Raw genomic sequence first — 24,516 nt, forward strand, 5'->3', positions numbered from 1 at the left:
AGCTCTGGCGCTGGTGAAGAATGATACTACGAACTCCCAGAAGAATAAACAAACCTCTGTTGGATGAGCACCAGCATGTCCTTAGCATTGGGGATGGTGAGACTTTGTTCCCATGTTTTGGATATTTGTAGCCATTTAATTTTTTGTTAACTTGAAGCTATTAATCAGGTCACAGCCTGATGCTGCTGCTTTGAGGGGGTAAGAAAGAGAGTGAGGCTCTTCTCTCTCTTCTCTCTGGCTCTTCGCTTCCTCCTGGCTGGGACTTCACTGAGTCTGCCTCCAAGAGTGACCCCATGTGAGCTGCTGACCTGGAGAACTGTCAGCGTCCTGTGACATATCCCCTGACCTTGGATCCATATGACTCAGCACCCACTGGCCTGTGAGCTCCCTGCTTCCCACTTCACTGCTGCAGCTCTGTGAGTCTGCAGAGGGCTTGGCTAGCATCAGACCCATGGACTTGAGTTGGACTGGGCTGGGGCGCCTTCTGGATATCAAGTTCCCTTTTATATGTAAATGAGCATCACTGGTTTTACTTCTCCTGCAAACCCAACCTAATACAGACACGTTCAGGAGAGGCCGATCTCTGGAGAAGGACATCAGGCTCGATAGAGTGGAGGCTCAGCGAAAAAGAGGAAGCGCCTCAATGAGATGGGTTGACGCCGTGGCTGCGACAATGGGCTCACACATAATGACAGTTGTGAGACTGGCACAGAACCTGGCAGTGCTTCGTTCCGCCAAAAGTCCAACAACATACATATGCATACGCATATGTCAGCAGAAAGAAAAAGGAACTTTCAGGTCAAAGAAATTATTTTGATATATACTATTCATCTTGATGCCAATAGTGATGAAATATAACTTTTAAATCTTTTAGTGTATGTTGTACATATTTGTTATGTGGAGATCTATGAAAATTATATGTCTGTAATATATGTATATAATTCATATAATTTTCTTCTATGTGTATGCTGTTGTTAGTTAAGTGCCCTGGGGTCAATTCCGGCTCTTAGAACCGCTATGTACAACAGACTGAAGCTCTGCCAGGCCCTGTGCCATCCTCACAATTGGCCCGTCATTTCTAGGCTTGGCCCCACTGTTGCAGCCCCTGTGTGTCCATCCAGCTCACTGACGATCTTCCTCTTTTTTTTTTTTTTTTTTTGGCTTCTCTTCTACTTTACCAAGCGCAATGTCCTTCTCCAGAGTCTGGTCTCTCCTGAGAACATGTCCAAAGTCCGTGAGACGAAGTCTTGCCATCCGCACTTCCAAGGGGCACTCTGGCTGTGCTTCTTTCAGACAGATCCGTCCGTCCTTCTGGCAGTTCCTGGTGTGGTCACTATTCTCTGCCAACACCATCTTCGAATGCAACCATTTGTTCTCGGGTTTTTCTTTCTCAAGGGAGACCCAGCTACTGTACCTCCTGGGTAAGTTAGCCCAACCCCTGGCTGACCTTCTCTGCCTTCTCAGTAAAAGGCAGAGAAGGAGGAAACAGAAGAGTCCTGCAGGAGCCCTCAGGGCACAGCTAGTCCTTCCTGGGCCCTCCTGCCCCCAAACACTCCCAGGCTGATTCCCTGGCTATCTTGCCCTCCTCCTACCTTCCTTCTGTGTCATCTTCCCCTACACCGTGGCTCCAAATTTAAGCAGCCAGTTAAGACTGTTTAATTAAACTGAAAGAAGACTTAAATTCCATCCTTCAGTCTTACTGGCCACGTTTGGAAGGCTCAGTACGTACCAACAAACAGCCAGTCGTTACCGTATTGGACAGTGCAGATTCAGAAGCTGCCCATCACTGCAGGAAGTTCTGTAGGACAAACCAAAAACTCACTGCCACCGAGTTCATTCTGACCCACGGTGACTCCATAGCGCAGGATGCGCTTCTGAGAAGGTAACTTTACAGGAGTAGAAAGCCTCATCTCGCTCCTGCAGAGAGCTGGGTGGATTTGAAGGGGTGACCTTGTTTGCAGACCAACTCGCCACCAATGCTGGAAAGCACTACACTTGGGAAGACCAATCTCCTCTGGGTCGCAGGTTCTGCAACTTTGCTGCGTCAGCTCACTAGGTGGACCAGGCACCACCAAGGCAGAGAAATCTAAATGAACCAGGAAGCATTTAAAATAGAACTTTGTTAGATTTTTTTTGCATTTAACTTTGCAGTTTATGTTCTCGTAGGACACCTGGCAGAGCCATGACTAAGCGCTTGATGACTAACTGAAAGGTCAGTGGTTCAAACCCCCCAGCTGCTCTGTGAGGGAAGATGGGACAATCTGTTCCTGGTAAGTGGCAGCCTTGGAAACCCACTGGGGGCAGTTCCACTCTGTCCTGTAGGGCCACTCTACACTGGAATCGGCTCAATGGCACAATTTAACTTTAAGCCAAACGCCCTGAGGTGTAACATCTGTCTGGAAACACAGCATGCAGGTATGTCCTGAGAGTAGCATTCGGCATTCATATTCAACAACGGAGTCCTCTTGTTCTGAATATGGAGTCATCACATTTCCCTTGAGACTTATTTTTAAGAAAGCAAATGTTTTGAGAATGAAGATGGCAACAGGTATACAAATGTGCTTGACACAAAGGATGGATGTATGGATTGTTATAAGCATTGCATGAGCCCCCAATAATAAAACAACAGCAACTTATTTTTGTTTTTGAAATTATTGTTGGCACAAATGGAATTTCGGCTACAAAAACGTAAGCTTTGGACCCCTCTGTGCCATGGGGGAACTGACAGTGTGTTCACACGAGTATGTATGCTTTGTGACATTTTCAATGGTAAGTAGTTTTGCTGAAGTTGAGACCACTCTCTTTTCTTTGCCAAGAGGTCTCCTTTGCTTCATGTCAAGCGAGATAGTTAGTTTATTGTGCCAGCCTGGCCGATAAACACAAGTGAGATTAATTGAAGGGCAGAGAGATAAATGGCTTGGTGAGTCTCGCTTTTATTGTCTCTTGCTCTTTGATCATCTGACCAGCTGTGCTTGTTCTGTGTCTCAATTTACAGGCTACACTACCTGTGGGATGATTAGCCGGTGGACTGTGTCGCTTTAAATTGAGGTCCCTTTAAGACCACATGATTGGAATGCACATCTCTGGAGCTGAGGACTGACGGTTAGTGACAGTTGGGGACCTGCCTTGCTGTTTGTTGCCTGGGGACATATAGCCCAGCTCTCTCTACAGAGGACGAACTGGTGGCCCTCAAGACTTGAAGGACTGCCAGTGTCTCACAACTCTCTCACGGGAGTGAGTTGCACTGAGCCATTTGTACTGCTTTATAATTTCACTGTTCATTTCTTGTGTTATCTATCTATCTTTATAAATATATATAAAATTACTAGCAATCTGGTTTTGTTTCTCTAGAGAACCCTGTGTAACACATCAAGTGACATTAGAGTGAGATTTGGGTGAAGGGACATTAAGAAGAGGAACATGTCATATGCAGTCCCTGGGTGGTGCAAATGATTAATGGTCTTTACTGCCAAAGGTTGGAGGTTTCACTCCATCTAGAGCCCCTCAGAAGAAAGGCCTGGCCATCTATTCCCCCTATGGAGCTTAGTTCTTCTCTGACACACATCAAAACCAACCCGGCAGCAGCTGACACAAGAAGGTTTCATTTGGGTTAGTGGGATATAAGGGCATTTTTGTGTCATGTCCATACATGGTTAGCTTGTTGCCAGCTGTGCTACGGTGGTAAGAATTCCAGGAATACTTGGCCACACTCTGTGCTGACTCATCTGATGCTGTGCCCCAAAGAAGTGAAGCTAGAGCTGGAAATATGCCCTAGAGCGAGTGCCTCCCTTACACTGGGCTATGTGGGCAGTGGAAAGGAGCCAGGCTTGAGACCACGGGGGCCATGGAGCTGGTATGCAGAACACTCCTCCTGGCCTCAGACATGAGAAATTCTTCATGCAGCTTTTGGCTCTCAATGACCCTGATCAAATCGAAGCTCTCTCAGGAATTGTCTCACTAAAGCTGTGCACGTGTGCGTAGCAGTGAAACAAAGAGGGAGTGCATTGGTGTGTGGAGTCGTAGGCTTTATGCATGAGATCACATCTTACCATATCTGACACATCTTGTCCTGACAAAGCCTGGTGGTTCCAGGAGAAATCGCATGCTCACTTGTGGGGAAATAGCCGGAAGGAAAATATAGATACATGCTTACATACACACGCACCAGAGAGCAGGGAGCCACAAAACAAAGGAGGCACTCAATAGAGAAAGCATAACATAAAATAAGATGCCAGAGTGAGGACTACACCCACCCATCATATTGCATCAATAAATGCAAAGGGAGTAAGCCTCGTTTTGAAAGAAAATCTATCCTATGCCTTTGTAGCAGACATGTCTTAATGCCACGTCAGAGCCTCTCAGCTTCACGTGTCTAGAGCCTTTGGCCACTTATCCTGTCCTAGCCTCTGCCGCAGCGTCCAGTGCGTTCCAACCCACAGCGACTCTATGAACAACAACGGGACACACTGCTCAGTCCTGGGCCAGCCTCACAACTGTTCTCTGAGACCATTGTTGCAGCCACTGGGTCAGCCCATCTTGGCCAGAGCCTTCCTCCTTTTTGCTGTCCCTTGGCTTTACCAAGCATGATGCCCTTCTCCAGAGACTGCCCTCCCCTGACATGTCCAGAGTATATGAACCTAAGTCTCACCATCCTTGCCTCTAAGGAGGATTCTGACTTCATCCAAGACACATTTGTTGGTTCTTTTGGCAGTCTGTGGTACGTTTTATTTTGTTTTACCTTTTTTGTTTTAATTTTTTAAATTAATTAAAAATCATTTTATCGGGGGCTTGTACAACTCATCACAATCCATCCATCCATCCATCCATTGTGTCAAGCACATTTATACATCTCTAGCCATCCTTATTCTAAAAACATTTGTTTTCTACTTGAGCCCTTGGTATCAGCTCCTTCCTCCCCACTCCCTTCCCACTCCCTCCTCCCTCATGAACCCTTGATAACTTGTAAATTATTATTATTTTGTCATGTCTTACATCCTCTGACATCTCCCTTCACCCACTTTTCTGTTGTCCATCCCCCAGGGAGGAAGTTATATGTAGATCCTTGTAATCAGTTCTCCCTTTCCACCCCATCCTCCCTCCACCTTCCTGGTATCGCCACTCTCACCACTGGTCCTGAAGGGATTATCTGTTCTGCATTCCATGTGTTTCCAGTTCTTATCTGTACCAGTGAATAGCTGGATTTGTAAGGTAGAATTGGGATCATGATAGTGTGTGTGTGTGTGTGTGTGTGTGTGTGTAATCATTAAAGAACTAGAGGAAAGATGTATGTTTCATCATTGCTACACTGCACCCTGACTAGCTCATTTCCTCCCTGAGACCCTTCTGTAAGGGGATGTCCAGTTGCCTACAGATGGGTCTTGGGTCCCAATCTGCACTCTGCCTCATTCACAATGATATGATGTTTTGTTCTTTGATGCCTGATATCTGATCCATACCTGAGCTAGATGGTCGCTTGTTTACCTTCAAGCCTTTAAGACCCCAGATGCTATATCTTTTGATAGCTGGGCACCATCAGCTTCCTTCACCACATTTGCTTATGCACCTGCTAGTCCATGGTACCTTCAATATTCTTCACCAGCACCATAAATCAAATGCATCAATTCTTCTTTGGTCTTCCTTATTCAATGTACAACTTGCATTAAGTGTGTATGAGGCAATTGAAAACACCCTGGCTTGGATAAGGAACACTTTAGTCCTCAAAGTAACATCCTTAAATTAAAAATTTTAAAAAAGTAACATCCTTGCTTTTCAATACTTGAAAGAGGTCTTGTGCAGCCAATTTACCTAATGCAATGTGTCGTTGGATCTCTTGACTGCTGCTTCCATATGTATTGATTGTGTGTCCAAGCAAGACAAAATCCCCGATAACTGACATTTTTCCTTCATTTGTCACGCTGTTACCTACAGGTCCAGTTGTGGAGATTTTGGTTTTCTTTACATTGAGTTGTAATCCACACTGAGAACTGTAGCCTTTGATCTTCACCAGCAAGTGCTTCCAGTCCTCCTCATTTCAGCAAGCCAGTGTGTGCCATCTGCATATCTCAGGTTGTTAGTGAGCCTTTCCTAATCCTAATGCCACATCCTTCTTCATGATCCACCTTCTCTGATTATTTGCTCAGCATACAGATTGAATCAGCATGGAGAGAGGATACAACCCTGAAGCACACCTTTCCCGATTTTAAACCATACAGTATTCCCTTGTTCTAGTCACACAACTGCCTCTCAATCCATGTATAAATTTTCCATAAGCAAAATGAAATGTTCTGGAATTCCCATTTATTTCAAGACTATCCATAGTTTGTTATGATCCACACAGTTGAATGCCTTGGCACAGTCAATAAAACACAAGTAAACATCTTTTCGGTTTTCTCTGCTTTCAGCCAAGATCCATTTGCCATATCCCCTGATATGTCCCAATGATATACCCCTTGTTTCAAGATCTCTTCTGAATCCAGCCTGAACTAGTAGCTCCTTATCAATGTACTGCTGCAACAATTGTTGAATGATCTTCAAAATAATTTTACTTACATGTGATATCAGTAATATTGTTCTATAATGTGAGCATTCTGTTCAGTCACCTTCCATTGGAATGAGTGCGAATACGTACCTCTTCCAATGAGTTGACCAAGTAGCTGTCATCCAAATTTCCTGGCATAGACCAGTAAGTGTTTTCCGTGTTTTGTCAGCTTGTTGAAACATTTCAACGAGCGTTCCATCCATTTTTGGAGCCTTATTTTCGGTTAATGCTTTCAGTGCAGCTTGAACTTCTTCCTTCAGCCCCATTGGTTCTTGCTCTTGAAATGGTGGATTGTTAACTAGTTCTTTTTGGTACAATGATTTTGAATATGCTTTCCACCTTATTTTGATGCTTCCTGCCTCATCTTTTACCATGGAATCTTTCAGTATTGCAACTCAAGACTTGATTTTTTTTTCTCCCTTGAGTTCTTTTAGTTTAAGATATGCATGTGTTCTTCCTTTTTGGTTTGTCCATTTCATGATAATATTTGACTGTCTTCTCAAGCTGCCCTTTGAAATTTCCCATCCAGCTCTTTACTTCACGGTTTCTTCCATTTGATTGAGCTACTCTACCATTAAATTCAATTTTCAGAGTTTTGTCTGACATCAGTTTGAGCTTTTATCTCTTTCCTGTCTTTTTAATGGTCACTAAATATTCTTGTTTTGCTTCCACAGCTCATCAGATCTTCTGTCATTAGTGTTCAATGTTTTTTAGATGTTCTCAAAATTCAGATGAGATAGACTCAAGATCTTATTTAGACTCTGGTGGACTTGCTCCAGTCTTTAGTTTTATCCTGAACTTCCCATGTAAGCAATGGATGGTGTGTGTTCCACAATGTGTTAGACCGGATTGACTAGAGAAATAAATCCAGATGTACTCATATGTGTATAAAAGAGAGTTTTATAGGAAAAAGCAATTGGATATTGAGAAAACATCCCAGCCCAGTCCTGATCAAGTTCATAAGTCTGATATTAGCCCATATGTCTGATACTAGTCCATATATTCCTCTTCAGACTCACACAGTACATGATGAAATGATGCCAAATGCAGGAAGATCATAGGCCGGTGGGTGAAAAGTCTTGTGGGTCCAATGACAGTGAAAGTGTCTCAGTGCTGGCTCTTCAACAGGAAGGTGAAGCAGAGAGAGAATGTGGCCGGCCTCCCAGGAGAAAGAGAGGAAGTTCCCAGAATCCTCATAAGAAGGCCACACCCACAAGGAAGCATCATCAGGCTAATTGACAGGCTAGACTATACCCCTTCACTCTTAATATCCTCAAGTTGACACAAGATTATGTAACTACCACACACAGTCATCCCTTGGCCTGGTTTTACCTGCTCATACAGAGCTTCTCCATCACATCCTGTCACAGATATAGTTAATTTGATTTCTGTGTATTCTATATGAAGAAGTCCATGTAGATAGTTGTTGAAAAAGGGATTTGTGACGAATAAGTCACTGGTCTTGCAATGTCTGTCATGAGATCTCCAGCTTTATTTCTATCGCCAAGACCTTATTTTACAACTGCTGTTCCTTCCTGTGTTTCCAACGTTTGCATTCCAATTGCCAGTAATTATCAATACATCTTGATTGCATGTTTGATCAATTTCAGACTAAAACTATGGCAGAATTCTTCAATTTTTTTCATCACTAGCTTTGCTGGTTGGTGCATACATTTGAATAATAGTCATATTGATTGGATTTCCTTGAAGTGGGGACAGATGTAATCCTATCACAGACAGCATTGTACTTCAAGATAGATCTTGAAATGCCCTTTTTGGTGATGGACCCAACACCATTCCTCTTGACCATGTCATTCCCGGCGTAGTAAACCATATGATTTTCTGATTAAAAATGGCCAATACCAGTCCATGGCAGCTCCCTAACACCTAGGAAATCCATATTCATGTTCCATTTCACTTTGATGACTTCCAATTTTCCTAGATTCAGATTGCTTATATTCCAAGTTCCAATTATTAGATTTTTACAGCTGTTTCTTCTCATTTTGAGTTGTGCCCCGTCAATAAACGAAGGCCCCAGTGGTTTTATTCTCACAGACTTTACTCCATTCATGTCATTCTGGTTGACCCTCCTTTGAGCAGGCAGCTCATCGACGGTCATATTCTGAGGGCTTTCTGACCTAAGTTCTGTCCTCCAGCACTGTTTCTGACAAAGTTTTGCTTCTATCCATTTGGCCTTGGGTGTCTGACAATTTTTCAATGCTGTTCACAGGTGTGCAGTGACCGATTCCTCTGAAGTGGACAGCTGATTCCTTCTTCGTAGGCTTCTTAGCCTGGAAGCTCCACTGAAACCTGTTTACTCTGGTGATACTGCTGGAATCAGGAATATCACAGACAGCATTATACTTCAGGACCCATCTTTAAATGTCCTTTTGGACAATGGATCCATTTCTCTTGAATGAGTCACTCAATCCCTGTGAGGGCGTGTCCATCTGGGTCTCAAAGAACCTGGGTATAGATGGCTTGAAAGCAAGAGGAAACACATTCCTTTAATAAATTAACAGATGGTATATGGTCCAAACTGTAAACAAAATATGATCATATCAAGACATCCCAGAAGAGGAACCACGTTACAGATGGAAGAAAGCTCTTTCTATTTCTCCAGATATCTTCAGTGAACTCTGTCTGGTTTTCTCTCCACCACTTGGCCTGGTGAAATAGGTTGCTTGCTCTCAACACTACCGGCTGACCTCTGTGAAAGCAACCTGAGGCATTGGCAAGAGCACAGACTCCACCATGGTTAATAGGCAGCCTCGGGGGGGTTTGTCAGTCTAGTGTCTGATGAGCCCAAGAGTCCACGGACATTTGACGGCTCGCAGGTCTTGTCCACATGCAGGAGGTGGTTTGGATAATGTTTGCCTTGTAGGCCACTCTTCCAGCTAAGCCCGGGGCTGAAATTACAGTTGTGACTCCTTCCATAGCTATTCCTCGTCCTCTCCTTGGAGGTAAGGTAAGGTAGTTTCTCGGGGATGTAGCATGGGATGAAACAGAGGAATGAGTGGAGGTAGAAAGGACTGGAATCTTGGGATATATGAATAGAACCTGTGGTAGTTATATGAGTGTTTGTCAATTTGAAAGGATTAAGAGTGAAGGGGTGGAGTATAACCTGTCAATCAGGTCATAGCCAATGAGGCTCTGTGTGGGCATGGCCTTCTCCTGAGGATTCTGGGAGCTCTGCTACTCCTCCTTGTAGGAGGAGACACACACTTTCTCTGTTCACTCCCTGGGAGGCATTGCAGCTGGCAAGACACATGGAACTATGCTAGCACCTTGAGCTGGAGCAGCCACATGGAGCCCCCTGCCAGCGCGGATGCTTCCACCATCACTGGGTCCACAAAGCTATCCACCTACTGGCCTGTGACCTTCCTGCATTCAGCATCATTGCATGGCTTCAGGAATCTAAAGAGGAATTGATGGACTACTATTAGTATTGACATATGGGGTAATATCAGACTTAGGAACTTGATCTTGATTGGGCTGGTCTGTTTTCTCAATATTCAATTGCTCTTGTATATAAAGCTCTTTCCTATATACATATGAGTGTCTCTGGATTTGTTTCTCTAGTCAACCCAGACGAACACAGAACTTGTGGGGGAAGTCCCTCAGCCCAGAGAATACATTCCCTTGACTGAAGATTGGGCTAACCAAGTGAATCCCCAACACTGGAAGCACTGATCCATCCACATGCAAACCATGTGTAGGGAGGGGTGTTTATAATGGCAGAGTTAATCTGCCCTGCCCATTTTTGCAGGTTACTTGGACCCCTGTATATCTCAGGCCCTACCTATATTGGTCCCCAGCTTGCTGCTATCCCCTCCTTGGCCTTGACATCTTTGGAAGTATTGGTGAGGGTCCCACTGGCCTGGTCTGCCCACATAGACTGGATATAAGGGTCTAAAGTCCGGATTTTAAATTTTTGTGTATTGCTCAATGCCCATCAAAGCAGTGATATGCAAACATCTGGGAAGAATAACAATTACATGTAAAGGCCCAGCCAGATGGCAGGTTTTAGTCCCAAATGTTATTTTTCCACAAATGTATGCAAGGGGCCTGGCTATGCTTGGCCCATCCACTTGAGTTACATTTTGATTCCACACTAGAACGTCACCTGGTTGGAGTTCAGGAACTGCTCTGGAGGTGTTGTAAAGGGGATAAAGCACAAGGGGTGACAGTGTAATAATATACATTCATCGTCCTTATGGTGCTATTTATTAAAGAGAAGGGTCCAATGGTGCAGTTCTGTGGAGTTTGGGTTGTGAATGTGGTATATTGCCAAACGAATTCCTCAGGGAACTGTTAATAGTAAAGTGTGGATCGGGGCCCTCAAACTACAGCCCATGGGCCACAGGCGGCCCACCGAGGACATTTATCTGGCCTGCTGGGTGTTTTTTGTCACCGCTGCCTGTCCTGCTTAGCAGCTGACACCTGCAGTGTGCATAGGAATTTGTACATAGTTTTTTTTAAAACTATAGTCCAGCCCTCCAACAGTCTGAGTGACAGTGAACTGGCCCCGTTAAAAAAGTTTGAGGAGCCCTGGGTGGATGATTGCCACGTGGTGTGATCTGTCCCCCCAGTCCTCGAATAGCTGAGGGCATTTAAGAACAGTACCACTTGTGGACTTGTTGTATAGCAAAATTACTTGGGGTCCAAATGGAGGTTCTGTATTCCTACTACTGCTGGGTGCTGAGACACAGATCTGCCCTAGGAATCTTGGGATTACAGAGACTTGCGAGTGGGGATAAAGGTGGAAGAGGCTGAGAGCCTCTCCTTGGGGGATTGATGGCATAGCTTTCAGTCACCAAGATTTTGACCCGAAATCACAGTCCTAGTGAGGGGGAGATAATTATTCTCTCTCACTGCTCCAGTGAAGACCAGTTGCAGCCACCAGTTACAACTCCAAATAAATATTCATTTTAACTTATAAGGAGGCTTGTGATAAGAACCCCTGTCTTACAGGAAGCAAACATCATGAAGAAATTCTGGTCACAGCCAGGATTAGGCAAAGTGGAACTGCAAAAACAATCCCTGCCCAAGGAATGCATTTATTCTACAAAAACACTAGAAGGCTTAGCTTTCTGAGAGTGGCTTCTTTTTTCTTGAACAGGTGTCTCCAGCTGTCTTTTGGGAGTCATAGCAGCCCAGATCAACCTCAGCATGATCTTGTGTTATTCCCATGGTTCTTCACAGTCTTGACCAGAGACAGGAGGACTCAATTCTTGACTCCTCCTAGTTTCACTCCTATAGGACTGTGGTATGTCACAATTGTAGGGAGGGAGATTTATCGAGCAGTCTAATTTGATACCAAAGATGCTGTCCATGATGGACTTACCTGGCTTGCCACTCCCCTTTCTGGGAGGAATCAGAGTTGGCCATGGCATCAAATACCACACAAACTCACTCATCAAGCACTTACTTACAAGTTAAAGTACATTCTAAAGAAGGAACGATAGGTGTTCTCCACAGAATGGAGAAGACTCAGTTATGATACAAAGCAAGGGCTTTTATATCTTGATGTGAAATATATGCTTAGGGGAGAAAGTCAGGGTTTTTCTGGGAATAGGAATGTTCCCCCAGCCTCCTACCCCCGCCCAGTTTGAGTGACATCCCTTGTCCCTTGTGTTACTCTGGGTAGACTAGTGAGAGAAACAAATCCAGGGAGACTCATATGTGTGTAAGAGAGAGTTTTATATTAAAGAGTAATTGTATATTAAGAAAACATTCCAGGCCCGTCCAGATCAAGTCCACAAGTCTGATATTAGTCCATATGTCTGATTCCAGTCTATACATTCCTCTTCAAACTCACACAACACATGCAATGATGCTGAATGCAGCAAGATCGCAGGCTAGTGGGTGGAAAGTCTTGTGGATTCAGTGGTGGTGGAAGCATCTCAGTGTTGGTGTGAGTCTCCATGTGGCTCCTCTAGCTCCAGGGCTGTGGATCCATCAGCATAGCTCCATGTGGCTTGTCATCAGGGATGTCAAGGGGAGAGTGCATCTACCATCTGATAAGCTTTTTGTCTCCATAGTGCCTCCAAATGAGGTCATCAAGCTGTGACCCGATTGACAGGCTAAACTCCACCCCTCCACTCTTAATAGTCTCAAGTTGACACTAGAATATGTAACTGCTATACCCCTCTCCTGTCTTGAATTGGTTGGGCTCTGAACTGCCATGGTGCTAGAGGATATGCGCCTTTTACAATACTAGTGAATCTAAGGGTATCTAAGTCATTTGCCACCCCTACTCCGGAGGCTCCAAGTTGGTACAGCCCCTTACCTCAGAGTCCCTGCTCTTGTGGTTTTAGCCCCCTTTTCTGCTCGGAAAGCAATTATTTGGAAAAGGCACCAAATGCAGGAATTTCCTTGTTCTGTCCTTAACAGTACATACTTATCGTCGAGCAAAACTCAATAGGCGATTCTCCTTTTCAGGCTATTTGTGTGGACATGCTCATTTCGCTGCTATCACCCAACATTAGGTCATTAAAAGAAATTAAAAAACGTTACCAATTTGGGATCGCGCACACCCCTTAATAAAATCCCATTAAGACCGACCCCTTACTTCCATCGTTCTTTATTATTTTCTAAAGAGAAATATCAGGCCATTTGTTCGCGGAGGTGCTCCATATAATTCACTGCAGCACGAGGGGTGACAAGTGAACAGTCAGAACAATCAGATGCTCCCACACAGAGGGCAGACAAATTAGCTGGCATCTCCATACAACCCTAGGCTTGCTAACGACTGCTTTTCTGACGTGTCCGGCTTCTTAAGGTGCTCGGGATTCCGAGGCAAACGGTCGGTCCGGGAAGGGTTCGGAGCCGGGTCGAGTCCTAGTCGGGCCCTGAATCGCTACGTCTTCCTCCCTGGTTAAGCGCATCGCCCACTGGGAGCCTTCCCCGCACCGCGGCGAGGCCGGACCCTCGGGCGGCCCGGACCCCAGACGCCGGAGCCGGGTTTCCGGGGCCCACTTGCTGCCGCGCACCAACCGGAAGCTCCCTATGGGCGGGAGCTCCCTGTGGGCGGGAGCTCCCGGTGGGCGGGAGCTCCCGGTGGGCGGGAGCTCCCGGTGGGCGGGAGCTCCCGGTGGGCGGGAGCTCCCGGTGGGCGGGAGCTCCCGGTGGGCGGGAGCTCCCGTGGGGGAGGTTGGAGCTACTGTGGGCCAGATGCTGGTTTCGAGAGAGGCACGCCCCGCGAAGGTGATTCGGTCCATTCTGGTTTTCACCTCGGAAAGCCGCAGCTGGTCCGCTTCTAACGGTGTTTTGTGAGCGCCGCCTGGCGTCGCCGACCCGGGGGCCCTTTCCCTGGCTCTCGGCCCACAGGGCGCCCGGGGCACCTCTGGCCGGCTCAGTCTCCTCTCACTCTCCTTAACCTCCTTCCTGCACCGAGGCCGCTACCAGACCCTTTGTTCCACGGCCCAGGCCCGCATTCCCGCATTCCCGCATTCCCGCATTCCCGCATTCCCGCATTCCCGCCCACCTCTTCTGGAGCCCCGGCGTCATTGTGTGGCATACCAGGTATAAGCGACAGTTGGGGGTGTGTCTCACTCGGAACTCCTAATTGCGTTGGTTGTCAACCTGGTTGTACCGTTTGGCTTGGAGGAGGAGACGGATTCTTAACCCTTTGGCTGTGGTTGGGTCGGGAAAAGTTAGTACTTGGCTTCAGTGTTGGCGTTGAAGGCTAAGTGGGAAGATGAGAACTTAAAAAGTACTGCCGCGTTAGGACTCAAATGATCTGTGTATTTGAATGTTCCAAAAGTGTGTCTGAGACAACCACAAATAGTGTTACTCGCCGTTACTCACTTCGTTTTTATTTTTTAGGGATTAGGTTTCAGAGCTGCTGACAGATAACCGAGACTCAGGTTTCAGCCAAGTTCCCGACCAGTTCATCCTCTTACAGAGTTAATAGCCTTTTGTCGGCTAGACAAGAAACAATTTACCTTTTTCATGGAATTTTTATTAGGTAGGTTACATTTTATCCAATAAATTACATCAAGGTAGATGAGTGTTGAGTATAACTATTCACATTCCACTTGTATTCTTTGTGTGAATTTTCTTGTTTTTAAAAAGCTTTTTGTGATTTGGGTGAAAGTTTACAGAGCAAAGTGATTTTTTTGTTCAACAGCTCATAAACTCTGTGATTCGTGGCATTAATTGCAATCCCCACAATGTAATAACATTGTTCCTACTTTCTGTGTTTACTGCTTTTTCTTCGGTTTTAAAAAAACAAGTTTAGTAAGATTTCACACATCACACTCACCTAACTGCACTGTACAATTAAATGGGTTTTCACTATATTTACAAAGTTGTGCATCACCACTATCAATTTAGATCATTTTCATCAATCCAGAGGAAAGCTATATTCATTAGCAAGTGATCATGCTTCATCTCCCCTCCCCCAGTGTCTGCCAGCCCCTCATTTACTCTCTTTTTAGAATTCCCTATTCTGGGCATTACACTTAAATGGAATCAGATGGGGTGACTTTTGTGACTGTTATCTTCTACTTAATGATTTAATCTCACTGAGGATAATAATTTCAAGGTTCATCCAAGTTGTAGCATAAATCATTTTCATTGCTGAATAACATTCCATTGTATGGATATACTAGTTTGTTTTTCCATTCACCAGTTGCATATAGGGTTGCTATCAGGGTTTTAGTTTTGATTATAAGAGGGGACTTCAAAAAATGAATCAATGGAATTAAAAAATAATGAATAATGGGTTTTTTCCTTTGAGTTTTTTTAACCCCTTTGTATACCTTGGAGTGGACTTGCTTGGCTATATGTTAGCAGTATACTTAGCTATTTGAGGAACTGCCAAGTTGTTTTCCAAAGTGGCTGCAGCATCTTGTATTTCCATCTGCACTGAATAAGGGTGCCAATTTCTCCACTTCCTCTCAAACACTTCCATTGTCTTTTTATTGTAGCCACCCTATGTGTGTGATTTACAAACATCTCCCTAATGAGGAAGGAAGGCAACTTGGTGGGGCAATGGCTACACCCTGATGACCAGGAAGGCCAGTGGTTCTGGTCTACCAGCCACTCAAGGGCTTGTGGGCTAGCTTGAGGGTTTCAGGGCTAGTTTGGGGCTTTGAGGATTAGTTTGAGGCCTGAGAGCCAGTTGGAAGCCTTGAAGTCTAGTTGGGTGGGCTTGAGGGCTAGAAGCATGCATCTTGGGAACACCCACTGGCAGCCCCCCAACAGAAGCTTGCTTTTTGGGTTGGTTATAGCAGAAGCATGCCACTGGGTGGGGGTAGGTAGGAGTGGGAGCATGCAAAATCATGCTTCTTGGACACACCCTCTGGAATACCCTTGCCAGAGCATGCCTAGAGGGGAGAGGGGCTAGTGTCAGACTGCAGCCAGAAGCATGCTTCTGGGAAGCTCCCCCTGGTCCCTCCCCAAACATGCTTCTGGGGGCATATAAGAGTGGGATGCTGCCAAGAGCCTGTTTCTGGGGAGCTCCTCCTAGCTGCCTCCTGCCAAAGCATCCTCTGGGATTTTGTAGACTGGGACCCTGTCAGAAGCCTCTTGAAGCATACCTCTGGGGAATAGTGCAAGAGTGGGACCCCACCAGAAGTCTATTTCTGATGGCTCCCACTGTTGGTGTAGGAATGGAACCCGCAAGGAGCATGCTCTGGGGGCCTCCCATTTGCAGCTTTCACTAGAATCATGCCTCTCGGGGGTGAAGGAGTAGGGCACCGTGCGAAGCATGCTTTTGAGGGTGTCTCCCAGGCAACCACCTGCCAAAAGCATGGCTAGGGGACATGGAAGAGAGGGACCCTGCCAGAAGATTGCTAGTGGAGGGCTCCTCTGGGAGGCCCCACAATCCCGAAGCAAGCCACTGGGGGCGATATAGGAGTTGGGACCCCACCAGAAGCATTCCTTTGAGGAGGGGGGTATAGGACTGGAACCCTGCCAAAAGAAAGCTTATGTGGAGCTACCCTGGCAGCCTCCACCAGAAGCATGCCTCTGGGGTGGGTGTAAGAGTGAGACCCCGCCAGAAACAGGCTGCTGGGGGCTTCCCCTGCTAGCACCCCTCCAGATACATGCATCTGGGGTGGTGGTGGTATAGGAATGGGATCCCACCAGGAGCATGCTTCTGAGGGGCTCCCCCTGGCAGTCCCCACTCCGGAAGTTTGCATCTGGTGTGGGGGTGTAGGAGTGTACACCAGCAGTATGCTTCTGGGAGACTCCCCCTGGCATCCTGTCGAAAGCCATGCCTCTGTGGGGTGGGTTTGGGTGTGGGTCTAGGAGTGGGACTCTGCCAGAAGCATGCTTCGAAGTTGTGTCAGGATAGCCAGCCCCTAACGAATCATCGCAGGTCTGGTAGGCCCAATTGTACAGAGATAATAAGTAAACATTACTGTAGTAAAGTCATTGAGGTCATGAGAGATAGAAGAGAGAGTAAAGTGAAGGAGTCAGACATATTTCATGGTAGTATGCTCACTTCAGCCCCACTTGGTGGTCCACATGGAGATGGAAGAGGAGAGGGCAGGAGAGAGTTATCTGAATTGGGTGTGGCCCCAGGAGAGGGTGCCTCACCGGAGCCATTGAACTCAACTTTGCCAGCCGTGAGTGTTCCAAGCTCCAGCTAAGAAGGTATCCACCGGTCCCTTCCGCAGGCTGAGTCCACGGCTTATCCTGGCCAGTCTGCCCTTGTGCTGAGCCCTTTACTCTGGGCACTCACCTCCCCGTGGCTCAGGGAAGGCCCTGTTAGGGCCATTGCTGGTCCTAGTCTCAGACCTTCCCAAGGAACAGGGCACTCAGCTTGAAGCCCCACCGATGAACTTCTCTCCGCCCTACTTATTGTGGGATAAACAGTGTTGTCTGCTTGCTCTGGATGGCTGATAACCCCCAGGGAGAATAACCCCTGACCTACTACTTTCCTTGGCCTCCAAGTGTAGTCATTTACCATACGTAGCAAGCACCTAAGTTTGGCATATATTTGGGGGAGGCAACTCGGGAGAAATCTTTGTTTCCTGTAGGGTTGCTCCCCACCAGCTCCAGCAAAAAGCATGCCTCCGTCCGGAGTGTGGGAGTGGGGCCTACTTTTTTGCAGGGCGTGCCAGGAGGAGCCCACCAGAAGTATGCTTCTGGAGGGGTCTCACACCTACACCCCCCCCCCCCCCCAGAGCATGCTTCTAGTGGAGTCCCTCTCCTATACCCAAACCGAGCCTGCTAGGTAGCACGTTTCTGGCAGGTTCCCACTCCCCCCCCCAAGAGTTTACTTCTGGTGTGGAGTGCAGGGGGATCCCCAAGAAGTATGCTTCTGGTAAAGTCCCACACCTACACCCACGCCCCTTCCCAAAGCCTGCTTCTGGAGGGGAGGGAGGTTCCAGGGAGTGCTCCTCTGTAGCAGGCTCAGGTCCCATCCTATACAACCCCGGAGGGAGGCTGCTGCTGAGGAGGGGTGCTAGGGTGAGCCCCCTAGAGGAATGGTTCTAGTGGGATCCCACTCCTATACCCCTCCCCCACCCCACAGCATAATTCTTGTAGGGGGGGTCAGGGGGAGCTCCAGAAGCATGCTTCTGGCAGGGCCCCACTCTTTCAGCCCCCCCACATAATGCTTCTGGTGGAGTGCAAGGGGGAGAATACTTTAAGAGAGAGATTCAAGGAGCCCCCCAAGCATGCAAGGGGGGTTTCTCCAGAAGCATGCTTCTCTTGGGGTCCCACTGCTACAACCCTCTCTGTAGGATGCTTCTGCAGGCAGATTCAGGGGGAGCCCCACAAAAGCATCCTGATGGGGTCCTACTCCTACACCCCCTCCCCAGAACATGCTTCTGGTGAGGGGTCCTAGGGGGGGCTCCTCAGTAGCAGGCTTTTAGCAGGGTCCCACCCCAACATCCCTTCTCCAGATCCTGCTTCTGGCGGTGGGTGCTGGGGGGAGCCCCCCAGATACATGCTTCTGGCAGGATTCCACTCCTACAATCCCCCTAGAGGATGTTTCTGGTGTGTGTGGGGCAACGAGAGCCCTCAGAAGCATTCTCCTGGTGCGGTTCCATTTATACCTTCTTCAGAGCCTGCTTCTGACTGGGACCGACTCTTATACCTGCCCCAACTATGTTTCTGGGGGAGGTGCCAGGGGAAGCTCCACAAAAGCAGGCTTCTGATGGGTTCCCATTCCCACATGGCCCACCAGAGACATATCTCCCATGAGGGGCTGCCAGGGAGAGCCCCCCAGAAGCATGCTTTGGTGGTGTACCCCTGCCACCACCCCCAGAGCCTGCTTCTGGTAGGGGTTGGGGGCAGGAGGAGCCCCTCTCAGAAGCACGCTTCTGCCTGGGTGCCACTCCTACATACCCCCAGAGCCTGCTTGGTGGGGTAGGGGTGGGATGGGAGGGGGAGAAGGGGGGTATCCCTTCAGAAACATGCTTCTGTCAGGATACCACTCCTACACCTCCCTACAGACTGCTTTTGATGGGGGTGCCAGGGGGAGCTCCCCAGAGCTTGTTTCTGGTGGGGTTCCACTCCTACCCCACCCTGCTGAGCATGCTTTTTTCAGGAGGTGCTAGAGGGAGACCCCAGAATCATACTTCTGGTGGTGTCCAACTTCTACAGCCGCCCCCAAGCATGCTCCCAGTGGGGGGGGGTGCCAGGGGTCCCCCAAGAAGCATGATTCTGGTGGGGCCCCACTCCTACAGCACCCCAGAGTATGCTACTGGCAGGGGTGGGGTAAGGGAGAGCCCCTAGAACAGACTTTCTCACAGGCCCAGATCTTCAAGAATTAACAGGTGTCAATTTACAATAGAATTTACTAATGAATTTACTGTAGAGCTGGTTTATCCTTATTGTTAGGTGCCATCAAGATGGTTCCAGCCCATAGCAACCCTATGCACAACAGAATGAAACATTACATTGTCCTGCGCCAACCTCACAATTGTTCCTATGTCTAAGCTCATCGTTGCAGCCACCGTATCAATACATCTCTCTGAGGCCTTCCTCTTTTTTGCTGCCCCCACACTTTACCAAGCCCGATGCCCTTCTCCAGGAATTATCTCCTGACAATCTGTCCAGAGTGTGCAAGACAAAGTCTTGCCATCCTTGCCTCACAGAAGCACTCTGGCCTCACTCCTTCCAACACACACTGGTTTGTACTGTTAGGCCAGGGTATTTTCATGACCTTCTCCAGCACCACAATTCAAACGCAGTGGTTCTCTTTCGGTCTTCCTTATTCAGTGTCCAACTTTCACATGCAAATGAGGCAATGGGAAATGCCTTTTAACAAACTAAATCTCAATTAAATATGGTACATTTACAGAGTTGATCAACAGCCGACAGTCTTCCACTTCCCTCTATCAACATGGATTTAATTTGTTCCAACTGTCCCATTGAGTTGCAGACAGTAGTAGAGCTAATTTCCTAATTCTTTCTCATTTTGTACCAAAATGTGTTAGTCCAGGTGGACTAGAGAAACAAATCCAGAGACACTTATATGTGTATCAGAAAGAGCTTTATGTACAAGAGCAATTTTACATTAAGAAAGCAGCCCAGTCCAGTCCAAATCCGTGTGTCTGATATTTGCCCATATGTCCAGTACCAGTCTATAAATTTCTCTTCAGACTCACGCAACACATGCAATGATGCTGAATGTAGGAAGACCACAGGCTGGTGGGGGGAAAGTCTTGTGGATCCAGTGGTGGAGGAGGCATCTCAGTGCTGGCAGGGTTCTCCACGTGGTTCCTTCACCTCTGAGGCTTTGACTTCCATCAGTCAGTCTCCATGTGGCTTGTCAACAAGAATGTCTCTCTGGGAGTGGCCTGTTTCCTGCCTCCAAAATGTGGTCATCAAACTGCATCATGCTTGACAGGCTAAACTCCACTCCCTCACTCTTAATTCTCTCAAATTGACAACAGATTATGTTACTACCACCCCGAATCATCATGTCACCACGTCTCTGAGTTCAGTGGGTATTTCTGATCCATGGCACAGTGCTACTTCCACTAACTTTCTGCTTCTTGTCACCAGTCTCCCAGTCTCCAAGTGATATGATGTGACTTGGAACTTTGCTTCTGATTTTTTCTCCCTATAATTCTGAAAACCTCCAATATCATTGGTAATTCAAATGCCTTGTAATTACAGGAAAGAGTAAAGTTTTAAAATTAATATCTCATGGACCATTTATTAATGTGAGAAAAGCATCGTGATACATTTTCAGGGGACAAGAACATACAATTCCATAGATGTATAGATTTTTACTTCACTACACCTGTGGATTTGTTTAGGTAAGATGTATGTTTGGTGTGTGTTGGACATGTAAAAAGAGAAAATAGTATTAGAACGATGTTTTCTGTGCATGAAAAGGGAATCAACGAATTCTAGAAAGTTCGGCAACCGAGGACTCTGGTAACCCTGAACTTTGCAACTGGGGCTACATTCACTGGTACCTTCTGTCAACAGATTCCGTCACTGCCAAAGAAGTAGTCTTGTCTGAGAAACCACTGATCTCCAAGGAAACAGACCTTATTGAGCCAACCTTGTTAGATGAACTAATCTGTCACACTGACTCTGTAGCCTCTGTGTACCATCAGCTTCCCAATGCGTTTGTAGAAGGAAGTCTTAGGATCCATAACAAACACCCATTCAATATGGAAGCACTGATTCTGGTGACAACCCTGTTGGCACGATCACTGCAACCAACTTGGAACAACCTCAGCTTCTTTACTCAGGCAACCTTTTGATTCCTCAAGGAGATCTTTTGAATCTTGATCTTAGTCTCCCAGTCAATGAGCCACAGGTGTCTTCCATGCAAATGGGAGCAGTGGATCTCTTGGCAGGGGAACTAGATAGTCTGGCTGGGCAGTCCTGCATCCCATCTTCAGTGCCTGCAAAATTTGCTCTTCCACCTACTACTGCTGACCACCTACTACTGCTGAATGACCTTTTTGAATTTTCCACAGAAACAGGAGAATATGTGACTGCAGCAAAGTTTAAAGGCTTGGAGATTTCAGGAACATTCACTTACCATCAAGGCGACATCTATATGGAAATGAACTTCACCCACACAGGTTTGCAGCACATGACAGACTTTGCCATCCAGTTAAACAAGAATAACTTTGGTGCCATGCCCAGCACACCTCTGACCATCTATACACCACTGATGCCAAACCAGAGCATTGACATCTCCCTTCTTCTCAACACCTTAGACCCAGTCATGAAGATGGAACTTCTGCAGGTGGTTGTGAAAAATAATATGGATGTTGTGGTAGTTATATAACAGTCAATTTAAGGATTAAGCGTGTAGGGGTGGAGTCCAGCCTGTCAATCAGGTCATAACCAATGAGGCTTCTGTGTGGGCATAGCCTTCCCCTAAGGATTCTGGGAATTCCACTATTTCCTCCTTGGAGGTGGGAGACTCTGCTCACACCCTGGGAGACAAGCAGCTGCCACAACACATGGACCCACCCTGATGCAGCCCTAGGTGCTGGAGAAGCCATGCAGAGACCTCCCAGCACTGAGATGTTTCCAATGCCACTGGATCCAAAGACTTTCTACCCACTCGCCTGTGATCTTCTACATTCGGTGCCATTGCATGTGTTTCGTGAGTCTGAAGAGGACTTTATAGATTGGTTTTGGACATATGGGCTAATATTGGACTTATGGACTTGATCTTGACTGGGCTGGGATGTTTTCTCAATGTCCAATTGCTCATACATAAATCTCTTTCTTATACCCATATGTGTGTCCATGGATTTGTTTCTCTAGTCTACCCAGACTAACACAGATGTTTTCTACTTCAGCTACCTCATTCCATTCAATATGCTTTTTGTAGAAGATGGCAAAATGGAATGCCAGATCTTCTTTGCAACATGGAAGGATATTCCTAATGAAAATGAACTTCAGTTTCAGATGAAGAAATGTCATTTAAATGCCAACACTGTTTCCGGAAAATTGCAAAACAGCAATGTTTATATTGTTGCCAAGCAAAATATGGAAGAGCAGAACATACTGTACCAATCGCTGAAGCTCATGGGAAATGGATTTTGGCCAAACTTTTTATCCAGTCAGGAAACCCAATTATATATTGTTACTGAAGTGCAGAGCTTCTGAAGTCTCTCAGTACATCTATCAGATTTATGACAGCATCTTAAAAAACTAATGGACGGGTCCAGTGCCCTCCAGCAACCCTGTGTTTCGTGTAAGCCATGAGCTCTTCACTGGAGGAAATTGCTTTGATGTACAGAATCTAAACACAAACACACTGAGGGTACCCACTAAAGTAGTGACTGATGTAACCTGTACTAACAGTAGGGCATCACCTGCCGCATATTTTGAGCTTCGTGTGAACCTGTATAACCACTGCTTCAATCGCTTCCCATTTGTCACCTGCTGCTGCTATCTGGTCCTTACTTGTGGCCTTCTCCATGCTATGCCAATGATTGGTGTTGTCTACATCTGCTTTTGAGTGTCATTTGATATTTTGAAACCAACCACTCCTTTCAAAAGCAGAAAAGAGGGAAAAGTAAAGTAAGGAAGTGTTCCTGAAAAAAAAAAGTTTCATTTTGTACTTTAAGTTTTATTTCATCGGTCGATATGGGGTCCCTGCTGAATCAAATGAATAAGCCCTGCTCTTCTCTTTTAACACAAGAGAAGCAGTTTTACTCTGAGCCAGAATCACCTCTACACAAACTAAAACAACACCTGGTTGGTTTTTATTCTGTTTTTTAATACAATGAGGATACAGAAATCCTGGTGGCACTGTGATTAGAGCACTGGCCATCGAAACTCCAGTTTCTAAGGAGAACTATTACATTACCTGTCCATAAAGATCTACAGTCCAGAAAACCCTATATAAAGTCCCTGTGAGTTGGAATACTCAATGACAGAGTATGATTGTATGATTGGAGTCAGAAAGCATGTTCTCTCCCATTTTGTGGAATGAGTTTAATGGCCCAGAACTGAAAGTAGTTAACAGGAAGTGAAAGTTTCCTGTTTTACAAAGTTGTATTCAGCAAGTCAATTCAAGTCTGCAAACAAATTGCCCCAGTCCCTGCCCCCGTCCAGCACAGCCACCTTCTGCTGTGGGTCTCGGACATTTTCAGGATGCGACTTTTCTCTGTTTCTTGCATGGTCATCGGTGTCAGTGTCCTCAGACGGCAGGCTCTTAATCTGAAAACAGGCTGTGCTGACTGAAAGGACCATGGAAAGGAAAGACATTTCCTTTGCGAAGTCCTCAGGAGATCGATTGATGCAGTGGCTGTTGCAACACTGGGCTCCAATATAGCAAATATTGTTAAGACAGTGTGGTGGTGTTAGGTGCCTTGGAGTCAGTCCTGACTCCTTGAGAGCCTGCATGCAGTAGAAGGAAATACTGCCTGGCCCTGTACCCTCCTCACAGTGCTGATATTGGAGCCCAATTTTCCCAGCCATGTGTCACTTTATCTCCATGACAGTCTTCTCTCTTCTCCTCTTCCCTCTCCTCCTCCTTTGGTTTAAAGGACAGTGTAGGATTAAGCAGTGTTTCCTTCTGCTGTCCAACACAATGGGATACTTAGATTTTATAGATCTGCAGTGAGGTTGAGTGCATATATCACTGGAAATTTTGTAAATTACATGGTAGCATTTTTCACTTTGGAGGTCTTACAAAGAATTTATGTGTTTTCCTTTTAAGATACTCCTTGTTATACAGCTTGGAAATAATCAAATTACTTTTCATAATTATTTCATGATTATTTTCTTGGTTTAGTTTCATTATGGTTTAGATTCTGCATAATCAGACAGGCTTACAATATACTATACATATCCGGTAACACTCTCATCCTTTCCATTACTGACCCAAATAAAATTTATCATCTGAAAAAATTCATTGATTAAATTACTCATTGATTTTAATCCCTCAAGTTATTTTACTGAATGCTTTTAGAAAATTATAAGGTCCATCTGAGCGAAGGGGCAGCTCTCAGCCATAGCCAGCGTCTCTAACCCTTTCTCCACCCCCATGAGGTAGCTCCATACTGTGACACCTCGTCTTC

General features: G+C 46.2%; 1 pseudogene; it reads left to right on the plus strand.

The window, feature by feature from the left end:
• The window catches only part of LOC142457258 (AP-2 complex subunit beta pseudogene), a 25,515-nt pseudogene extending 2,521 nt beyond the window's left edge, over window positions 1-22,994 (plus strand).
• The last annotated feature ends 1,522 nt before the right edge of the window (window positions 22,995-24,516 follow it).

The sequence above is a fragment of the Tenrec ecaudatus genome, chromosome 9 (assembly GCF_050624435.1).
Source record: "Tenrec ecaudatus isolate mTenEca1 chromosome 9, mTenEca1.hap1, whole genome shotgun sequence".
NCBI lineage: Eukaryota > Metazoa > Chordata > Mammalia > Afrosoricida > Tenrecidae > Tenrec > Tenrec ecaudatus.